General features: G+C 34.6%; 1 protein-coding gene across 1 annotated transcript in view; it reads right to left on the reverse strand.

Annotated features, from left to right (window-relative positions):
* The window catches only part of LOC120775324 (irregular chiasm C-roughest protein), a 79,014-nt gene extending 68,860 nt beyond the window's left edge, over positions 1-10,154 (reverse strand). The window contains exon 1 of the mRNA XM_040105463.1: positions 9,682-10,154. The gene's annotated coding sequence lies outside the window, so the exon portion shown is untranslated. The remainder of the gene's footprint in view (positions 1-9,681) is intronic.
* Between the last annotated feature and the right edge of the window lie 12,086 nt (positions 10,155-22,240).

A 22,240-nucleotide genomic window follows, 5' to 3' on the forward strand; every position in this document is an offset into this window, starting at 1 on the left:
TACTTCTGCTATGCGAGCGTTCAATCTTATTTTAATTATTGTAAATTATTTAATTTTTTATCTCTCTACAAATGGCTTTAATTTGTTTTACTAACTTTTTATAGCATTATTCAAAAGCATGCACTATCGTTGGAAGTATAAAAACCTATAGAAAAGTTTATAATGAATAAAAAAATCCGTAATAGTGTGAGAAAAACAGATGAAATTAAAATAAAAAGTTACAGATGTTTGCAGTGCTATTTTTTTAAATAACTGCTCTCAAAAGCACTACCCTCAAATCAAAATGATTTTTTTCGCATATTTTGTTTATATATTTTTCGTTATACTATGTCCTAGGGGCGACACTTGATTGCGCTGCTCATTTACATGTGTATGTAGGTATGTAAACAAGCACAGACAGTTTTAAAACTTGTACAATAAAAAAATATATAAATATATTGAAATATGAATGAAAAAATCATATGCTGGGTGTAAATAGGCCCCTATGAGCTAAGCGTGTGACAAAGCACAAAAACTTTTCTCAAAACTCTTGATATGCCATTTTTCTATTAGATATTCATTGCTTTTTTGCTTTACTGATTTTCTTTTTATATTTATTTTTTTTAAACAAACTCGTCCACAAAAGGAGTCACTTTCTTGTTGTCTTAACACATATGTAAAAACTAAAAAATAGACAGCAAAAAAGAAGCAAAAATGGAAGAAAGAGAAAGAAAAAACAACAGCGTTATCAACCTTTTAAGGCAAACACACAAAGCGTTTTTTAAGTTACACACCCTTCGTTGACTGCTGGCATAGTTTGAAAGCCTTTCTATTGTTTTGTGCGCGAAACTTTATCAGCGCCAAACAACGCCGACACACACATGCACACAGCATGGCATAACATAGCATAAAAAATAGCATAGCATAAGCGCACATAAAGCACACTTTAGCGCCTACTTATGGCGCACACACAATACACACAAACATAAAAATGGCGTAAAAAATGCGCCGCTTCAATTACAGTCCCCTTTGGGCCGTTTAGGCGTCACTTCAGCGCCACTCAGCCATAACTTTTGAGTTCTCAGCACAAAAAATTGTGTTTCATATATATTAAATAAATATATATATGTATGTATGTATGTATGAATACATAGTGCTATTTGCATAGCAAAGGCTGCGCGTGGCGCTGAGTGGCAAGTTAAATGAATAAGTTAGCAAACTATTTACGCTTTACAAATCCCTCACCTTGGCACTTCCGTTAGCTTTGCATTTTGCAGCGGCTATAAATGCAACGCTGCCCAGCAATTTCCATTTACCTTTCCACTACTTTATTTATGTCTGCATAAACCGTTACAGCTGCTGGTTGTTGTTTTATTGTTGTTGTTTATGGCGCGCGAGTTGGCTAAATTTAATTTGTTCCGTTGCTTAACGCTAAACTACGAATAATGCGACTGCAAAACTGTTTTCAAAAAAAAAAAAAACAACAAAAAAAAAAAAACAACAAAGCATAAAAGCAGACGTAAATGCAGCGGCAAGTGGGTCCTTCTGCCGGATGTTGCTGTCGCACTGCTTGCTTTTGTATATACATGTATGTATGTGTGTGTGCAATTTGCTGTTGCGCTTTTCTTCCGTTCCCTTTCCTTTCCTTCTCTTCCCCTCACTTCGGCGCTATAATTTGCTTTTGTTAACCCTTTCTATGCTCGCATTTGTATGCTCTCTGCTTCCTCTTAACTCTCGTTGTCCCAATCAACACCCACATCACTGCACACAAGCTCGGCTGTTTGTTGTTTTTGTTGCTGAATTTTTAATTTTCGAAAGTATTAAAAAGAGATTTTGGTGCTTTCGAAAAGTTGTTGGTTTTACCGAAAAGCTACTGCTGTTGCCGAAACACACGTTTGCTGTCTGTACGCGTGTGTGTGTTTGTGTGTGTGTGTTGCTCACAAGTTGTGTCTACACGATTCCCAAATGCCAGCAACAGGCGCTTTTGTTGAATTGGAAATTAGTGCAGGCTTTGCCAGTCAGCTATAATTCGTGCCAGTTCTCGAAGTTTGGGGAAAAAAGCTTCGCAGCCGGATTATTTCAAAGGCAAGCGTTGGTTGTTTCATTAAAGTGATAATGATTGGAATTAGAATGTGAATAGTTAATGCCGTAATCCACAGCCGATTGTATTAGTTACGCAATCCTTTCAGTTGTGTTATTTTCGAAATAAAATATTTGGAAATAAAATGGCAATAAGCTCGAAATAAATTGACTACAGAAATATTTCATTGAAAGAGACTTGTATTTATACTATGCTAAGCTGTTTGGAAAGTAAGGTTAGGTGAAGTAAACTGTAAATTTTCCTTTTCATATTTATGTTTGTATTTTTCTGCTAACAAATTTTCTGTATAGACATTCTAGTTTTATTTTCAGAAACAAGATTTGACGTGTTTCTTCTAATAACGAGTAAAGCTTATATGAACTGAACTAAGTTGTTAAACACGAACTAAATTTGAAGAGCTTTTTATATTAATGTATTATGTAGACTGATGACTACTTCAAAATTTCAAATAAAATTGATATATATGTATATATATATATATTGCGAAACTGGGGAAATTTGTCAAAACTTTTTAACTTGACCTACTCTATTCTTTTTTATCCTCTCAAATTCTACACGGAACTAGATGTTCTTTTACACTTTACAACTAAACATCTCTGAAAATTTATCGCTAAGTAAACCATATTCGTAAACATGGTCTTAAATATTTAATGTTTCTTCGAAAGATCAGTTTAATGTACGCAAAGCAAATCAAGGAAACTTGTTATGTGAAAAAGCAACAGAAATATAGAGGGATAAATGAGTCTCATCCCACCACCTTAACATACACACCAGATTAGCACACAACATCGACTGAAACTCACAACACTGATATGCAACCTTCACCATATCATCACATACAGTTCACATTATACACTTCCTATGACAGTATCACACATCGACATCCACAAATAAGTACACCACACATAATCACACCACACAAATCACATCACAATAGGGAATAAAAGGACCGAAGAGGGGATCCTTCGCACTTCGATAACAACAGCTATTTTGTACGCGTTTTCGCGATCATATCACGTCCCGAGTGTCTGGAACATCTCCCTCATTTATCATATAAAGTCGTTCTTCCTTTGATTTGAAAAAGTGCTAAGGTTAACTAAAAAAGGGGATAATACAATAGGGATATCGTTATGTATTATACCTGAAGTAAATTAGTCATGCGTAAAAAGATTTTTCTGCTAACCTTAATCGACAAACAGGTCGAAATTTGCTTATACTTCAAAAAACTTAGTCTTCATTGACAAAAAATTTCGGTCTAATACTATTTCATTCCTTTACAATTCATAATTTGAAAATAGTTACATCTCTATTTTCCTCAAGAAGTTGGGAAAATGAGAAGCCTTGCCTATAGTAACTCTATTTTTCACTATTTTTCAGCTTGTTGTTCAGTTATTTGCCCTAGTTATTGATCTGGTTTCTTCTTTTACTTAAGGAGTTGGGACAGTCTGTCAATCGATTTTTTATGGCTTAAGTAAGGTACAGTTCAGGGTTCTGAACAAATTATTCAATTGTTAGAAGTATGATAAAATAAATTGAGTTTTACAATTCGTTGCGGTATCGAAGCTTTTGGCTCAGACAGCCTTAATATGTAAAACTTGAAACGTGTTGTTTTAGAAACTGCTCACTTCAAAGGAGATAACTAAATAACTGGTAGTCTAGTCTCCAAACACATTCCGAAGACTCTGAATCGAGCATTTTAAACTAAATTTTTATTGCAGATCCATCATTTTGGTAAGCATTGATAAATTGCTAAAAACGTATGTAATTTACTAGCAAGTTCCATGTAGATTAAGGTTAATTTCTTATTTTGCATCAAATGGCACGAGTTTCTTACACCATGGACGCTTGAAGAGGTCCGCTTGAAAAATATGATTCCGAAAATTGGCACGGTAATCAGTACTGTTGGCATAAAAGCGTCATTGCATTGAAACCAACTGGTTGTTTCTCAGTTAAATCAGTACCCTAAAAAATCCTTCGCCCAAATATTCCAGGCATAAATATTGCCGATTTAAGTTTAGTAGTAGCATTAAGGGAAATTATTGAGTAGGTTCAAACAGATTAAATAGAAAGTTGATTGATGAGAACTAAGTGAAAATGATCTATTAAAAACTGTTTCCAGACTCAGTTGTCATCTATAAAGAGCAAGTACAAATATGCTAAAAAAAAATATTTATTTTTTTGATCATACGATATACTATAAATCCAATTCATTACATTTCATACATTTTTATATTTTTAAAATTTTTCCAGATTTTGCCTGCAAATACATGGACGTGAGTTGTGTTAAGCTGGGTTCCTGCACCAAAGTACAATCCACTGTTATAAAAAGTAAGTATTTAGCACTAATGCAGACTTATATACCATATAGACACATATGTTGTCCATTATTTCCCAAGTTTCCGCAGCTCCCTTTGCCACTATAAAACCATACAAGCAGCCTTCGTGTTAGTTGCAACTTTTTGCGATTCTTGTCACCACGATAAGTGCATTTTTTCGATACATTCTCACCACATACGAGTGTATGGGTTTTGTCAAGCGCCGGCACACCACTAACTGCAAGTATAACTACGGCTAGCTGCTAGCGCAAATGCTTTGAGTTGCCTGCCATAAAATAATAATAAACTAACCGAATTTACGGAGAAAAGTGGCAGCGTGGAAAAAGAAAAATCCGCAAAAAACATATTTTTTATAAAATTTAAGTTCGCTAAGTTCGTTATTTCTCGTTGCTTTTATGACCGAATCGCCGGCGCCGGCATATGCCGCAGCAGTGGCAGGAAGCAAGTGGCGGTTGGACAGTTAAATCGGTTATGTTGCCGTTGCAGTGGCAAAGTGGGCGTGGGTGCATGATGGTGTGGCAGAAGTAAACTTACTTTAACAAGTTTTATTCCGTTTTGCGCTTCATTTTTACATACTTGCATTTGACCAAGTTTCGCTGGAACTTCTGCAGTTTTACTATTTTCCATTTACGTCAATATTTTCTTGCGACTTTTCTACTTTTCTCCCCACTAAGTCCGTAATAATTTCGATCGTTCGTTTTAGTTTTCTTATTATTTCTTATATTTCTTTGCTCTTCTGTGCCGCTCTGTTCTGTTGGTCATTGTACTGTCGAGTGAAGTGCCAAGCGTTTGTGCAATTGAGTCGAGTGTTTGTTGCTGCTGCTGTAAGTCAAGTGTGCGAGCAATGGTTAAGTGGGAGGTCCTGCTTGTCAATGTGTGTTTTAATTCAATTTTTTGCACTTTTCCTGCCAGGAAAAGTTTTATTTATTTATTGGTTTACGGTCGAGGGCAGGAAACGCAGTTGAAATTATGCTAATATTGAAAAATTGTATTTATTTGTATGGGAAATGATTGAAGTTGCATTGATTTGCAATAAAATAAATTAAATTTCGACTATTACCACAAACTGTGCCTTCACGGAAAGTTTGTTGATAAGAAAATTTGTTTGTTGTTTTATGAATTTTTTAGTCTTCACCGTTGCAAGACTCGATATGAAGACAAGTAAGGAAGAGCTTCATTCGGATTTAACCGAACATTTCATAGTCTTGCAAGGATTAAAGCCAGGAAAGTCCTTTTGGTACATAAAGCTAGTTAGTTGTATGGGGTGTAGAGCGAGGATTCACCCTAGTTTTGTCATTCTTAGCACAAATTTCCATCGTTATAAGAAGAACACGTATCGTCGCGGAAGTTCGATCTTTTTATTAGGTACATAAGGCTAAAGGAAGTATTAACTTGGTTCAACCCATTTGAAGCACACATACATACTACTATCAGGAAAGGATTTTCATGAATTTCAGTTATAAGTTTGACACATTGACCAATATTTTCGATGAAATTATTTAATTTGCTACTACACGTTGGTTTTACTTGATATTGAATGTTTTTAGTCCTGTATGCCGTTGAGTCGAGTCTCCTTCGTAATAGTATTCATTAAAATAACGCTTTCCTAACAACAATAAGAACTAGAACAAGTAAGGAAGGGCTAAGTTCGGGTGTCACCGAACATTTTATTCTCCCGCATGATAAAGTGATAATCGAGATTTCATTATCCGTCATTTACATATTTTTCAAATACCGTATAAGTTTTATTCCGCTATCATCATTGGTTCCTAATGTATATATTATACAGAGAGTGCATCAGATGGAATTCAAAATAGCGTTATATTGGAAGAAAGCGTGGTTGTGAACCGATTTCACCTATATTTCGTACATGTCATCAGGGTGTTAAGAAAATATTATATACCGAATTTCATTGAAATCGGTGTAGTAGTTCCTGAGATATGGTTTTTGGTCCATAAGTGGGCGACGCCATGCCCATTTTCAATTTTTAACAAAAGCCTGGGTGCAGCTTCCTTCTGCAATTTCTTCCGTAAAATTTAGTGTTTCTGACGTTTTTTGTTAGTCGGTTAACGCACTTTTAGTGATTTTCAACATAACCTTTGTATGGGAGGTTTGCGTGGTTATTATCCGATTTCTTCCATTTTTGAACTGTATATGGAAATGCCTGAAGGAAATGACTCTTTAGAGTTTGGTTGACATAGCTATAGTAGTTTCCGAGATATATAAAAAAAACTTATTAGGGGGCGGGGCCACGCCTTATCCTTCTTATGGAGCTAAGAAATACGTTTACCAAGTTTCATTATGATATCTCAATTTTTACTCTAGTTACAGCTTGCACGGACGGACGGACGGACAGACAGACATCCGGATTTCAACTCTACTCGCCACCCTGATCACTTTGGTATTTATAACCCTATATCTGACTCTTTTAGATTTAGGACTTACAAACAACCGTTATGTGAACAAAACTATAATAGTCTCCTTAGCAACTTTGTTGCGAGAGTATAAAAAGGCCTACACAACTGCTTTGACGAAAAACACTTTGCTCTGAAGTCTCAACTAAATTAATAGTAGGTTGCTTCTTTGATAAGATTTCTACGAGTTCAATCAAAGAGACAACTGTTATAAAATCAATAGAAAATACCATAATAGTAAATAGAAAGAATTAAGGGTTTGTCCTGACTTTGTCCTGTTTACTATAAGTCGGTGGGTAGAGACAAACCTCCAACGCAACTATCGCAACGAATGTACTTGTATAGTCTCAGCGACAGTCAAGTCGCACTTAAAGCGATCTCTGCTTACGAAATCCAATTACTATTGGTGCAGAAGTGTATGGAACGGATCAATAGTCTATCAAATCGTAAACAAGTGCACCTTATCTGGGTGTTCGGTTATAAAGGTATAGCCGGAAATCAATTGGCAGCATCCACCAACATGGTAGGACCTGAACCTTTCATTGCGGTTGGTCTCTGTACCACAAAGGTGCTGCTCGACAGGGATAAGAGTGTTCAGGGAGGGGTATTGGCAACAACTCCAAGGCATGCGCCATACCAAGTTGATAATGGGTGGTTACAACCTTAAAAGGTTTAAACATGTAATTAACCTCCCAAGGGATAAACTCAGGCGACTTATAGCTCTCTACACTTGCACTTATATAACATGGTTCTATCTTCTTGTGCAAATTGCCGGTTATGCGACTGGAGCTTGAAACTCCAGAACATCTGCTAATTGACTGCACAGCAATCTGTAGGCAAAGGATAAAGGCTCTTTGATCTACATATATTTCCAAATAGGGAACACATCGCCTCAATAACACCTAGCAGTATATTGGAATTTATCAATATGCTGGGGCTAAGTGAGTCATTGTGACTTAAGAGAGGACACAATAGAACTTAAGTCGCGGTGCAATCCTCATTTATTTATCTAATCTTTGCCCTGTTTCTAAAAGGAAACTTTTTCGACAAGAGAGCAGCGCTCAAACATTGTGATTAGGTAATCTTTTGTTTCTTTCGCATTGCTCGGTTAAAAGTTGGGAGTCGAATCTAATATAGAGATTATGCAAATGAGAACGATGATGAGTCAAAACACAGTTCTTAATATTAGTCCCTTTAGCTTTCAGCGTAAATACGAAACGAAACCTCAAAAGTTGTGGGCTCTAACAAAAGCTCTAAATAGCTTCTGATAATATATTTCTCGCTATAAAAAGAAATTTTACTTTTATGTATAGAAGTAAAGAAGTTATCAACGCCTTCAAAAGTTGTCCAATTATCCATAACAGAAAACATTGTTCCTTTTAGAAATTTAACAATTAATGCGCACTAGACTTCATCACACACTCTTGCCTTTCAATTTTGAGCGTTCTTTCTATTTAAACTTTTAGTGTAACCAAAGGCGCTGGTTTGCATATTAATACACAGAAGTTAGTTAAAAATGTCAAACTAAAGATGGCGCCAGTAACTGCTAGTGAAGTGGAAAGTCGCGTACCAATACGGCAGTTACGCAGACCAAGTGGCATGTGGCAAGCAAGCGCTTAGTATCGAAATTAGCACGAGCGCGCTGTTAAGTAAGTTTCGTTGAACTCACATTAGTGAATTTTCGTAACGCGAATATGACACTTTTGCACAAGTTAGTGCAGAGTTCAGAGCGAGTTCAAGTGGCGTATTGAGGTAGCTGATATAAATAAATGTCACGTTTAATGCATGCGACAAAATGTGCGCTCGACTTTCGGTAGTCAATGTGGGCAAATTAAGGAATTGTGCGTGGCACGAAATTTAAGTTAGCGGCAGGTCTTTGAACTTGACAAGCAATTTCGATTATATATTTAAGAGTACGAAAGTTTAGCGAAACTAGAATCATTAAGAAGAATGTCTTATGTACTTATTTTTTTGTTCACAATCATTAGAGCATAAGCTGATGATTACAACATAATGTAATTCTTAAATAACTATATAATGTAATTAGTATAAAAAATAGTCAGTGCAACATAATGTAATGATGATAACATAAAGTAATGATTACAATGATTACCAAATAAAGTGATGATAACAACATAAGATAATTATTTCAATGGAAAGCAATACTTATAGCACAAAGTAATGCTTACAATATAAAATAATGATTACAATATAAAGTAATAATTACATTAAAAAGTAAAGATTATAGTAAAAATTAATGAATACAACATAAAGTGGTGATTACAATGCAAAGTAATGATTAAACATAATAGTAATCATTACAATAAAGAATAATGAATACAATTCAAAGTAATGATTACAACATAAAGTTGTGATTACAATACAAAGTAATGATTACAATACATATATTATTAAAATATGAAGTATAGATTACTATATAAAGTAATGATTAAATATAATAGTAATCATTACAGTAATTACAAAAAACATAAGACAGTACATGACCACACATGTAAATGCATGCATGCTAACTCAAATGTGCCATAAACTGCGCTTTAATAAGCAGCGCCTCACAGTATGCAACAATTTTTGTCTGCTTTAAGCCATAACACCGCTATTAACTGGTATTGGTGGCGCAATCACGTCTGTAAGCGACGTCTAGGGCACAGCAAAACCACAAAGTCACCACAAGAAAGAGAAAAATTGAGAAAAACGCCGAAAAAATTGCCGGGTGAACTTTCCTACGCCGCAAACATGCCGCAAAGCAGCCAAGTATGCTTAGCACGGGCAGAATGTAGAAGCAAAAAACCAAAAAAAAACGAAAATAATACGCAAAGTCTGTGCAACTTACCATAAAAATTGCGTTTCCCTTTAATGAACGGGCCTCAGTGCTGCGCTGGCTGCGAGGCGCGAATTCGCAGACACATATGTATGTGTGTGTGTGGCAGCGAAGTGACTGGCGGCAGCGGCTGTTTTACACTTATTCGTTGCACTTATTGCTGCGCTACTTTTTTTTTTTGTTTTTGTTGTTGTTTATATTATTTTTTGCCTGATTGCTGCCGCATAAACGAATTTATTTATTTGTTTGATTGCATGGAAATTATTCGCATGCCTCAATTTTTGCTGCTACTTGTCACAGCATGTACACATGTATGTATGTTTGTGTGTGTGTGCGGTAGAATTCTTGCAAAATTCGTGTATGTTTTGCTTGCAATATTTTCGTTGTGGCTGCAGTTGTTGTTTGTCATTCGATTGCCGCAAGCATAATTTTTATTTGCCTACTTTAACTTTTATTTTATTATTTATTTTTTGTTGTTGTTGTTGCTGCTTTTTTCAGTTTTTCCACACTCGTTGTTAGTTGTTGCGCTTTGTTGTTTTAGTGCATATTTTTGTTGCTTTTGCTGCTAGAAATATCACATATACATACTTGCCGTTATTTGCACATATGCACGCGTTGTTGTTGTTGTTTTGTTTATTTTTAATGCCGCATTGCATGCAAACACGCATGGAATCGGTTATTTGTTTTAATTTCATAAACTTTTTTGTTGTACATATATTTTTACTTTTTCCTTTCTGTGTCTGCGGCCTTTTTTCGCTGGTTTTCCGTATCAATCATGCACTCTTTGTAATTTTTTCGAAAATACTTTTCGCTTTTATTTCATTGTATTGCACTGTGTGAGCTAAAAATAAAAAGAATGCAAAGAAAAATGTAATTTACTTTTTTTACTTAGTGAAAATAATTTAAATACATGCATGTGCATGTTTGTAATCGAAAAATTATGCATATTTCGTAATAACTGAAATTATGGTAAATTAATGGCACTACAATTAGTAGGCTTTAAATAATTTTAATAAAATACATAAATGCAAATTTGAGCATTTTCTGCAATTTTCTTTGTACACAAATTGTGTGTTGAAGCAAATATAAATACACCTTCTCATTGTAAAATCTCACAAAATTTATTCGGAAATTTAATTATACCGTCTCGATATTTTTTTATAAGAATTTTTAGTCGCCTAAAGAAGATAGCGAGATAGCAATATATCGTCACTTAAAATGCAAAACAACTTATCATCAAAAATTCGAAGTTTAGCTTCTTATTGCTTACGACTCACTGTATCATGTTATATATATGTAACACACAATTTTCGGCTTCCGCTCTCAGATATAACCAATATATAACCTATATAACCAATTTATAACCATTTTATAACCAAAACTCAAATTTTCCTTCAATATGAGTGGTTTCTATTATAACGTTTTTCCTTCGCCTGTAAACTTATGCAAAGTGAAGTTGCGTTATTATGCATATTTGTTGACGATATACTTCAATTTCTTCAACGAATTGAGTTTTAAGTTCGCATATTTTAAAATTTTATTAGAAATCTTTAGTCGATCAGTCGTCTTCAAAAGTTTGTTCTGCAGGCAATTTTTACATATCCGTTTTCTCAAGACTAGTTTTCTAGAGCAGATTTTTGAGGTTTGCTCAAGACTACTTTTCTATAAAAGATTTTTGAGTTACAGTGAAAGAAAAAACGAAAGAGCGCGAATACAGTTAGCGATATCCTTGACAGCCCAATCAGCCGCCAAAAAATGTTAAGTCGATCTATAAGAGTTGCTGAGTGCCTCTACTATTTCACTCGAAAGGGGAAAAGTTTCACAATCTCACAGTTTTTAAGAGAAAGTCATCACTCCAAAGCCATTTCGAATACTTTCATTGATTCTACAGCTTTTACGGCTGTTTTTGAATAGTGTTTGAGACCACAAATACCGAAAATCGATAAAGTATGAAGAATTGGATGACTAAATCGCATGCCTTTTTAAATGTATTGATATTGATTTCAACACCCAAAGTATTTGAATTTACTTCTATAGGTCAAAGACTGTTAGCATTATTACACCTTATGGAAATTTAGAATTATACAAAGGAAGTTCTTGATAACTTTTAATAAAATGGAACTGGCGGGAGTGGAAATTAAACGCCTGTGCGTTACTTGTATTGACTACTAAGCGTTTTGTTAATTTATAAGTTCGAATCCAAGAGTTATTCTTTTCTAAGGCTTCATAAAGAGCTATATACAGCAGTCCAAGTGCGATCTTCGATCTGCCATTTTATCTATCCTAAGCCTTAATAAAACGGTTATCTTCAAATTTTTCAAAGAGAATACCTATGCACTTAAGCACTGTACTGACCTTAAGTCCATCTTTAGACAGGAACTTCTTAGCGCTTTTAATTCCTTAAGGCTTTATCGCCCGCACAAAAATCTCTCTCTCTATCCGGTCTTTTAGAAAATAACTTATTACATATTATAAATGTTCAGGAATATCATTTATGGACTTACGATTCGAGAACATGCACTAAAAATTCCAGGTCAATGCTATCACAATATTTGCGATCTGGCAGGGAATGAGGAAACCGTTTTCCACTTTAGACCAACTCTAACACAAATCGAACACAAAATACTTAAATCCCAACAGTCACAATTTGAATGGCTATCCACAACAAGTATACCAGGTATATAAATAGTTTCATAAAGAGGACCAAATGGTTCCACGATAGTTCATCAAAATTACCATTATCGCAGAGTGGCAGCACTGCTACTTAACTACCTAACTTCCCGGAAAAACTTTGATAAATCTTCTGTCTTCGAACTGCCAATATTTATAGTTGTACAGTTGTATAGTTGTGTACTTTATGTATTTTCTGGTTTTATATGCTTTTTGTATACACTAGACGAAAACTTTTATTATCCCCTATATGATGCCGTAGATGTTGATCCTCCGAGCATGTTGAGCCTCTGCACAAAAAACAAATATTTTTATTTTTATTGAACCCTCGTTCGTGTTTCGAGAAACTTAAAAAAAAATTAATTAAAAGTTCCTGGCCGAACCTCGGCATCTAAATAGTCCATCCAGTTTTGAATATTTGCAATACAATATTATAAGCTAGCCATCCGGACTGGTCAGTCCTAATAGTATATAAAATATGTAACAAGTATGAAAAATACCTCAGATTTGTTTATTACTGGAGATCTCAAACTTAGAATCCGACTTAAACTTTATTTATATTTAAATAGCTCGATTTTCATTTCTGAACCCATAGAGATCTTAAACCTAATTTTTGTATTTCCAACAAATTTTCTTAAGGCAGTAGGACTGTGCTTCAGTTAGTTTCATTATAAATGTTGACCTAGAAGGACAGCGAACTCGTACTTGAATTCTCCTACAAGAGTCTCATACAAAAGCGTACTTGAAATGATTTCAATGGTTTTTCCAAACATTTATTAACTTCGACTTATTATTTGCCTGAGACCTTGAAACTCGACTTCTTTTTAAAAAAAGAAGGGTAAAAATTCTAAAAATATTTGCGTTTTCCACTAATAGTTCTTAATTTTTTATAAAGAATCGTAAGATCCTACAAATGAAATAAAAAGAATCACCTTGACCCCTTTCATGGCACTTTTCACCGCCGTCTAAAAAAAATATCTAAAAATTTGCACTAAACTTTGCTATCTCTTGGTGTTCGAAATTTAATTTGTGATGCCACAAACGAAAATCAAGTGAAAGAGGTAAAAGAACGCGCGAAAGATGTGAAAAAGAAATTGACAAAATAAAAAAAAGGAAACAGAATGTTGCTTCAAACGAGTTTTTGCGGTCTGTATGCAGTGGTGAGCTATTGTTTGGTGTTCGCTTGCAATGGAGCAAAGCTACACGACAACAAAAGCAACAATAACAACAATATAGACATGTATCGTGTAGAGATCGCTTAAGCTACAAGCCAATTGCAACAAAGGCATCCACTGGACGATTGGAGGCTGTGTGCAACAGACCACGAAACTGGTTTTTCCGCAGAACGATTGCTTTGAAGGTTCGAGCGGAAGCAAGAAAAGTGGTAAGTAATTCTTGATGTTGCTGATGAAATGAGGAGCGAGGGAAAGCAACAAGGTGAGGGAAGGCAACAAGGCGAGGGAAAGCAACCAGGCGAAGCGGTGTAAAATGATGAAAACGGGAAAAATGTTAGGCTTGGCATTAAGTACTCTGTCGGGTATACACACACTCGCTTGTGATACGCGTGCACACAAAGCTTAGCTGTCACTGCGTCGCTTTTACGCCTTCGCTTTGAGCGCAATGCTGTTTAGTTGCGCTTGTTAAGCAGCTAACTTAGTTAGGCTTGATTCTCTTTATTGCATTTCAACTATTTTATACTTTTACGCATTTTATTGCTGCCTCACAACATCACACACATACATGCATACACACATACTTATATGTTGTTGCTTGTAGTTGCAGCAGACACTCGTTTTATTTCGTTGTTGTTGTTTCTCAGCTTCACATTTATACATTTTTTTGACTTTTCTTTTGTTTTTTATTTATTTTCTTTTGTTTTTATAAAATTTTCGTTTGTTTTTTTATTTATTTTCTTTTATTTTTTATTTTTCTCTTCTTCTTTTTTTATGTATTACATTTTTTATTATCAGCGTTGTTGCAAATTCCTTGCCTTTTTCCTGCTTTGGGACCGGTTTGGCAAGGAAGCTTTGCTCAGTCTTCAGACTGTGGCATGTTGTTGTCGTGCAGCTTCGCGTCCTAAACAAACATACTCATATACACATGGAGTCACGCTTTGAAAGCCAGCACACAGCCAGTTAGTCAACCAGTCAGCCGAGTAAGTGAACTGACTGGCAAGCAGGCAGCAGCAAGTCTCTGCAAGGCGTCCAGCTACGCGTCCTCCAATTTATGTTACTTTGGGGATTTATGATTGCCGATTTTTGTTGTTTGTGTGGCACTACTAAATGTTGTTACTTATTTTGTTGGATGTTGCGGTTGAAACTTTTCTGTTAGTCTTAATGTTTTGCTTCCTTTTGTTTTGTCATTTCTTTTGTATGTTTTGGCGTGGATTTTATCGGTCTTTGTTGTTTCTTTAATCGCAATACATGTGCGTATGTGTGGGTGTGCACGCTCTCCTTCTTCTCCTTTGCTATCAAATTAAAAATTCTCCGCAAAATTCTTTTATCTGTTAAATTATTTATTTACTTTTGCTTGAAATTTGGCTAAATTTATTAGATTTTTAACAAAACAAACAAAGTTCGTTTTTATAGCTTGCTGATAATCAGTGTGCCTCTGTAGAGCTAGAAACGAGTTGCAGCCTACGAATTTATTGACCTTTGCGGTTAGGTATTTAGGTTTTGCTCAAACAGGTTCATACTAAACATGCAACATTGCTCAATACTTTTACTTGTACTACAAGAATATAAACATGTGGAAGGCTTAGAGAGAGCTGCAAGGCCACTTAGACATATACAATTGAACATGGATACATAATAACTGTAAAATATCGGACTGGATATTAAGACAATTTAACTTTTTCGACAGATTCAGTTGTAGCTTTGAAAAACAGCCCTAAATGTGCTTTTAATCTTTCGGAAAAGAAAGAGAAAAACTCGATTTTGCCGTATCGTGTTATAGAAAAAAAAAATATTAATGAATTTTTCGGACTTTCAGTCGGATTTTTTTTGAAAAAGCTTGCTCAAAAGTATGTTCAATGTCCCAAAATTAAAAATTAAATAGAGTATAAATGACACTGTAGCAAGTTATTGAACTTGTGAAGCGCAATCAAAACAATATATTGAACTTGTGAAACGCAATCAAAAAAATTTATTGAACTTGTGAAACGCATTTAAACATTTTTATGGCAGCTTAAAACAATGCTCGGTGCTTTTAATTTCTATACAAATTTAATTTTGGTTTGAAAATCGAAGAAATATATTTTTTCTACTGATTATTTTTTGGATGTTAAAATTTCTTCCTTTCACTTTGAAGACAAGTCGAAATTTGATAACTATTCACTAATGTTTGTGCAGAGCAGACTGTTTACAAATTTGTAGTATACCTTTAGGAGCGAAATGCCCTAAATAAGTACGAGTACGCTCATTTGCTACAAAAAATATATTAAATTTTTCAATAATTTACGCAAACTAGTAAAAAGTTTTAAATATCAGCACTGCATGACACTTTAAAGCAAAAAGTATAATATACATAAACTTAAAGCTTTAATAGCAATTTCCGCATTGCCTACAGTAAGGCGCTTGACAGCATACTCCTTCGGCACTTTGTCTGCTAACATCACCGTACTTCCTTGTGCGAAGTCCTTGCTGCTGCCAAGCTGCAAATTCACCACTTTAAATGACAGATTCAGCTGTTGAGCTCACCGAGGCTTGCTGGCAGCTAGAAAAGACGCACACACACCGATACACATGACTTACTCACTTACTCATTACATGCATTTACGTATGAGTGCTTTTGTTGTGTGTGCTGGAATTTCTAATATGCCACACATACATACGCACACACATGCACGCTGGTGTAGCGAGCGACCAGTCGAGGTTAATAGCAAGCAGCAGAAACGCTCATGATTAGCATGCGATGAAAAGCGATGACGAGCAACATTGCATGCAATTTGCGGTATGTAGCGCCAACTGAGGCGCATATATACACACTCACAGCGGTATAATACATATATGTATGTAAGCGGAATGGCTGATTTAATGGCATTGCGCCTAAGTATATTTTGTGTTTAACGGTTTGAAGGTGGAAATATCGGTTTTCTGTTGAAAAACTTTTGCTCAGGAGTTTCATTGCTGATTTTATTTTTGATTTAAGTTAACATTTTTAGCAGAAATCACTTTTTTTGAAGTTATATAAAGGTTATTTATTTTTTGAATAAATTTTAAAATTTCATACTTGATTTCGGTGGAGTAATTTTTCATTATTAAATATCTGCATTCAAGTAAGAATTTCATTAAAAATAATATTATTATAAAAAATTTGTTAAACATTTTTTTCATTAAATTTTATTGTTTGCCTTTCCTTTTCCAGTTTTGTCTTCAAAGATTTTGCATAATAATATAATGGTAATATACACTCACTTATCGCTTGATTTGTTTAAAGTTTTTGAAATTGATATTTCTTACTGTTTTTGTATAAACTTTTTGGCATTTTGCATTTATTTAACCGTTATAACATTTTTGCAAATATTTTGGTGCAAATGATTAGTTTGCAACAAACTTTTCTATTATCTTTATATTATAAGAAAATAGAGTATATTATAGAACTACTTTTTCTGACTTGTTTTAGGGGTTTCTAACTTATATACAACATAAAAATACTTTAATAAATTTAAAAAATATTTTTTTAAAAAAAGACACCAACTTTTATTAATAAATACGTTTAAAATAATTTATTATTTATTTATTATATTATATTTTAGTTTATTTTATTTATTTTTATTTTTTTAATTATTTGTAAAAGTTTTTGTAACAAATTTAATTGATTTAATTTTTTTTATTTTATTTTTTTTATATTTTATATTAATATATTTTTTTTTAACATTTTCTCAATTTTTCCCCGATGGCTTCAACTCACTGCCGCATTTGCAACATAAAGTATTTGCGTTTACAAGAAATTCGCACTCGTTATATGCCACAAACTACGGTTTAAAGTTCACTACCTTCTTCAGCAACACACAAACGCGTATTGCTGCTTGCCACACTCGCTCATATTTCAGCGCAGCAAACGCGCCATAGGATTTTATATGCCTTTAGGTCAAGCGTTGGGTCAACAACACAACAAAAATAACTAACTGTGTACCTACAACAACAAACAAACTCTTCAAAAACAAAAAACAACAACAACATTACTAACACCAACAATAATCACACTAGCAATTTGAGCGTGAATTCAAGTGCGTAATACGCACCAGCGTCCATTGTGGTTGGCAGCCAGCAAATAGACGTTTGTTAGCATGCCTTAAGGCGTTTGCGAGCGCTAACAGTCGGTGGCGCGTTGGGTGAGGCGGCGGGTGCGCGTAGTTACCGACAGCCGAACTAATTGTGGCAAATCGATTCTTTGCTGCCCTGGCCGCGCACCGAGCTAGCAGCAGCGGTGGAAGCATAAATAAGGCTGCATGTTGCACTTGAAGTAGAAGGAGGTATAGAGAGCAAAAATTACAATACTTAAAAGTTTAACTTTTTTCGAGTTCTGATTTTTCATGTTTTACTGGCAATTATTTACACCATTGTTGCCACACTTTTTCACAGTTTTGAGCACAAAAGCTGCCCGCCGTTTGCGAGTCCACTGACACGCGCTATTATTTACTTCACATTACTATTTTATTGTCGATTTCACTCCAATTGCACGAACATAACGTGCTTTTTTGCCGTGTTGCACGAGCGCACATACACACAAACACATGCAAGCATATAGAACGGACACTTGAACGCTTGTATGAGTAGTTATGAGTTGCTAAAAATGTGTGTAGGTGTGCGTGTGTATGTGTCAGCATATTTATGTTTATGTCACAACAAGAGTAATTTCAAAGCATAACCACATATTTCGAGACACATTATTGCTTCAACAGAATTCACTTAAACATAACTGTATTTCATGGCGAACACAAAATATTTTTATTTACCTCACTAGCTATGCAATTAACCGCATTGGGTGCTCGTATACAAGTATATACATACATATGTATTTTTTGGTAAATTCTAATAAGAAAATTTTTCACACACACTCGCGCGCGCGCCACACTGTCATGAGCCAACGAACGAACTGTTTTCAAACACGGAGGAACACGTACTAAAACTTGATTTCCACCGAATCCATTGCTCGGCTGCTGCTAAAAAGAGCTACGTGTGCTGGCATACACCGCTGCTGCATTTGAGTAGCGCGCGAGTGGAGCTGCGCGTCGTCGTGTGTTGGCGGCGATGGCACGCGGCATCCAGCGCACGACACGGCCGCTGTTAAGCCATTGGAATGTCGTTTAGCGTTGCAGCAATTACATTGTGTATGTGTGTGTTGTAGCAAAACATTCTGAAGATTGACTGTTAAAACGGCCCCAAAATGTTAAAGCCTGAAAAAAAGCGTGAAATTCTGCACAACACAGCGCGCTGTTAAAAATTCTAATGTGCATTTGACTGCTCACTGCTTGCTGCAAACTTTTCACTGGTTGCTGTTAACTGCACACTGCATATAACAGTACCATTGATAACTCTGTTAATACAGCTTAGCGCTGTTACAGTAACAATACTGCTAACGCTTAACAGTTTCTAATGTTTATTTTTACATACTGTTTAGATAACTTAACATTGCGCTGCTATGTCTTGTAATTATCTCTGCTGTTAGTCTATTTTTACTATGACCACATATGGCACATTACCTTCGCTTCCACTTTAGCCGCTGACACGTTTGATTGTTTCCTCTTCAACACCGATTTCCGTTTGCGCTTGTTGTTATTTCTCTTTTACATTATACCTTCGGCTATCGGTTGCATTCTTACATAAATTGTCCTGCCTACACACCAGCAGCACGCATACCGTACTCATTCATTTTCATTACAATCACTCAACATTACTGGGTGGCTGGGGTGAGTAGCGGCCGTATTCAGGTCGTATTGCATGCCTTTGTTTAGTCGCAGTTATGTGTATTGGCGTTGCAGACATGCCACCTAAATAGTGTGTACATTGTTGTACCACATATTTGGTTGCAAATAAGAGGAAAAACCTCACAACTATTGAATTTGAGTTAACAGCGGTGTGTGGGTATTGTATATGTATGTACATATGTATGTGCGGAGGCGCCGGAAAAAAATTTGTTTGACTGTACGTAAGAGTTTACATTTGCGCAAAAATACTGCTATGTTAGCAGCGTCTGCTTTTTACTATTACATATTTATTGTTTTCTATTTTCAAATCGTTTCCTTCGCCAATACATTTTTTTCCGATGCTCTCGGCTACTCAAATTCCTGAAGAGTTTATTCGGAAAAGTTTGCGCTTCGTTACTTTTTTGGAGAAAATTTGGTTAAAGTCTCTCTTAGTTGTCAAATAAAAAAGCAGAATGTTTCTAACTTGTTTTAAGAGAATAGTTAACTTTTCTTAAGAAATTTTTATATTAAAGTAGGTGCAGAATTGGGATATTTAAAATCATATTGAAAGATATTTTGTGTAAAAAAAATTATGACGTTTTCGAAAAACGAAAATTAATGAGGATTTGCAATTTTTTTTTGACTGAAAAAATGTAGTACAGGGTATATACTTTCCTATCAAAACATTAAATTTAAAAAGCATATTTCTAGGTTTTTATTTAATTTCTCATTAAAAAGATGTAGTCGATTTTTTTATTTAATTTTCTATACTTAAACTTTTTTTGTCGTCTTTTAATACCTAAGTTGTTCAAAATAACAATTTTAAATGTTCTAGGATGGGTAAAGAATATATTTTCGGTCGGGTACTCTGAAAAATAGTTTCTTAGACACCACTAAGAAAGTCTCTGCAAGTAAGAGCTCTTAATTGCAACGGGATGGTCCTCCGCTTAACAGGTTTCGATTTTTTCTCATTTTTAGATAGAAAAATTCAAATCTTGCTTCCAGCTACTTGAAAAATTATCTCATCTCATAGATTTTGTAGTAAATTTCCATTACTTTTTGAGGCATCTCTGATGAAAAAGCGATGACGATTCGTCAACCATCCTCAACGAGGAAGTCAAAATCAAAGATCTGAACCAAACATAAATATTTTTATAAGTCTTTCCAATAATTGGAAATTGCTCGCGTTTGCGATCAGGTGTAATATTCCAATATCTACTTCGTTTGAAAAAAAACGTCCTCAATTCTTGTTTCGACGCTTGCTAAAGGTCTATTTTTAGTCTTCATGTTAGTGAATATCAAATTTATTAAATGCTTATTTACCGGCCTAACAGATGACTTATCTTTTAGTAATTAAAAAAAATAATATTCCACATGTTTTTGTATCATCCATGCAGTGGCGTAGCAACAACTTCGGGCGCCCGGGGCCAAGGTTGTTCTGCCGCCCCCCTATATCTACCTATCAACAAGTTTCATGAGGTGGTTCGAACAAAAGTGATTATTTACAAAATATCTTCGATATTAAGTATATACAATTTAGGAACTACAAGCCACGTAAATTTTGAAGTTCCAAAATTCTCACAATACGGTTTTTGAGGAAATTGATAGTAAATTTACAAGACATCTTATTAAAAGCCATAGAAAAAACCCATTTTCGCCCTATAAAAGTGTACAAGATTTAAGACAATTTGCAGGAATTTTTGCCCGAATTGGAGTTTTAAAAAACAGCGAAGATCGTTTTGCCGCCCCCAAGACGTTGCGCCCGGGGCGTCGGCCCCCTTCAGCTGCTGCCCAATCAATACGACTAAAAAATCGCTGAATATAATATATTTACATTAGAGTGATTCAAAAAAAAAAATTTTCTTTTTTTCGATTGGTACTCGGAGAATTAGTTTCCTAGACACCTCTAAGAAAGCCTATAAGTTTCATTATTCATAATCATTTTTTTTTCATTGAGTTATAAAATTCATAAGAAATAAAAAATTTTCCTAAAAAAATTCAAACTTTAACTGTTAATATCTTTTAAACGTTTGGGTTTACGAAAAAATCATAATAGACTTTTTTTGTAGAGCATTCAATTTCCTACAAAATCTAAGGAACAAGATATTTTTTCAAGTAGTTGGAAGCAAGATATACTTTTTTATCTGATAATAAGTAATAAGAAAATATAGAAAACTGTATGTAGGAGGACCTTCCCGTTACAATTAAAAACTCATGTTTGGAGAGGCTTTCTTAGAGGTATCTAGGAACCTATTTTTCCGAGTACTAATAGAAAAAAAAAATTTTTTTTAATCACTCTAATGTACATATGTATATCATGCCAGTGAAATAGAATTTCCAATAAAACTCCTTGCTTAAATCATTATAGTAGATAATCAATTTCAGGTTACATTACTTGAGGTCACATCAACTAGACAGTAACAGAAACTTCATTTAGTAACCAAAATCTCATGGCTTGTTCAACCAGAAAATCATATGGTATTATTTTATCTCCAAGCCTAATAGCTTTATTTTATCTACATATATAGGGAAAATCACATCAAACCGTTTCACTTGACAGTCTACCAAACATTTTAAATAACAGAACCATCATTTAAAATAAAATAATTTAGTATTCTGTTATCAAATGAATCTTAGAATAGTTTTGCTCTCAGTATTTGGCAGTAAAATGAATGATAAATCATCACATGACGTGATGTCACAATATAAGCACAAGATATTATATCATAGCTGTAGTATTGTTAAAGAAGTTATCTTTGCCAAGTAACGGATAGATTAGAACCAGGATATTTTGTGAAGTGATCTGAAGTAAAAAATACATAAACGTTCAAACCATACAAAATTTCATCACGAGACATGTAAATATATCAATTGATACTACATCACATCACACAAATTAAATTTTTCTAATGTGATTATAACATAAATTTCATATATTATGAACGTAGTTTGAGGCCAAGCTCAGAAAAAATTAGTATTTTTATATTATTT

Source organism: Bactrocera tryoni, chromosome 4 (genome assembly GCF_016617805.1).
Source record: "Bactrocera tryoni isolate S06 chromosome 4, CSIRO_BtryS06_freeze2, whole genome shotgun sequence".
Lineage (NCBI taxonomy): Eukaryota > Metazoa > Arthropoda > Insecta > Diptera > Tephritidae > Bactrocera > Bactrocera tryoni.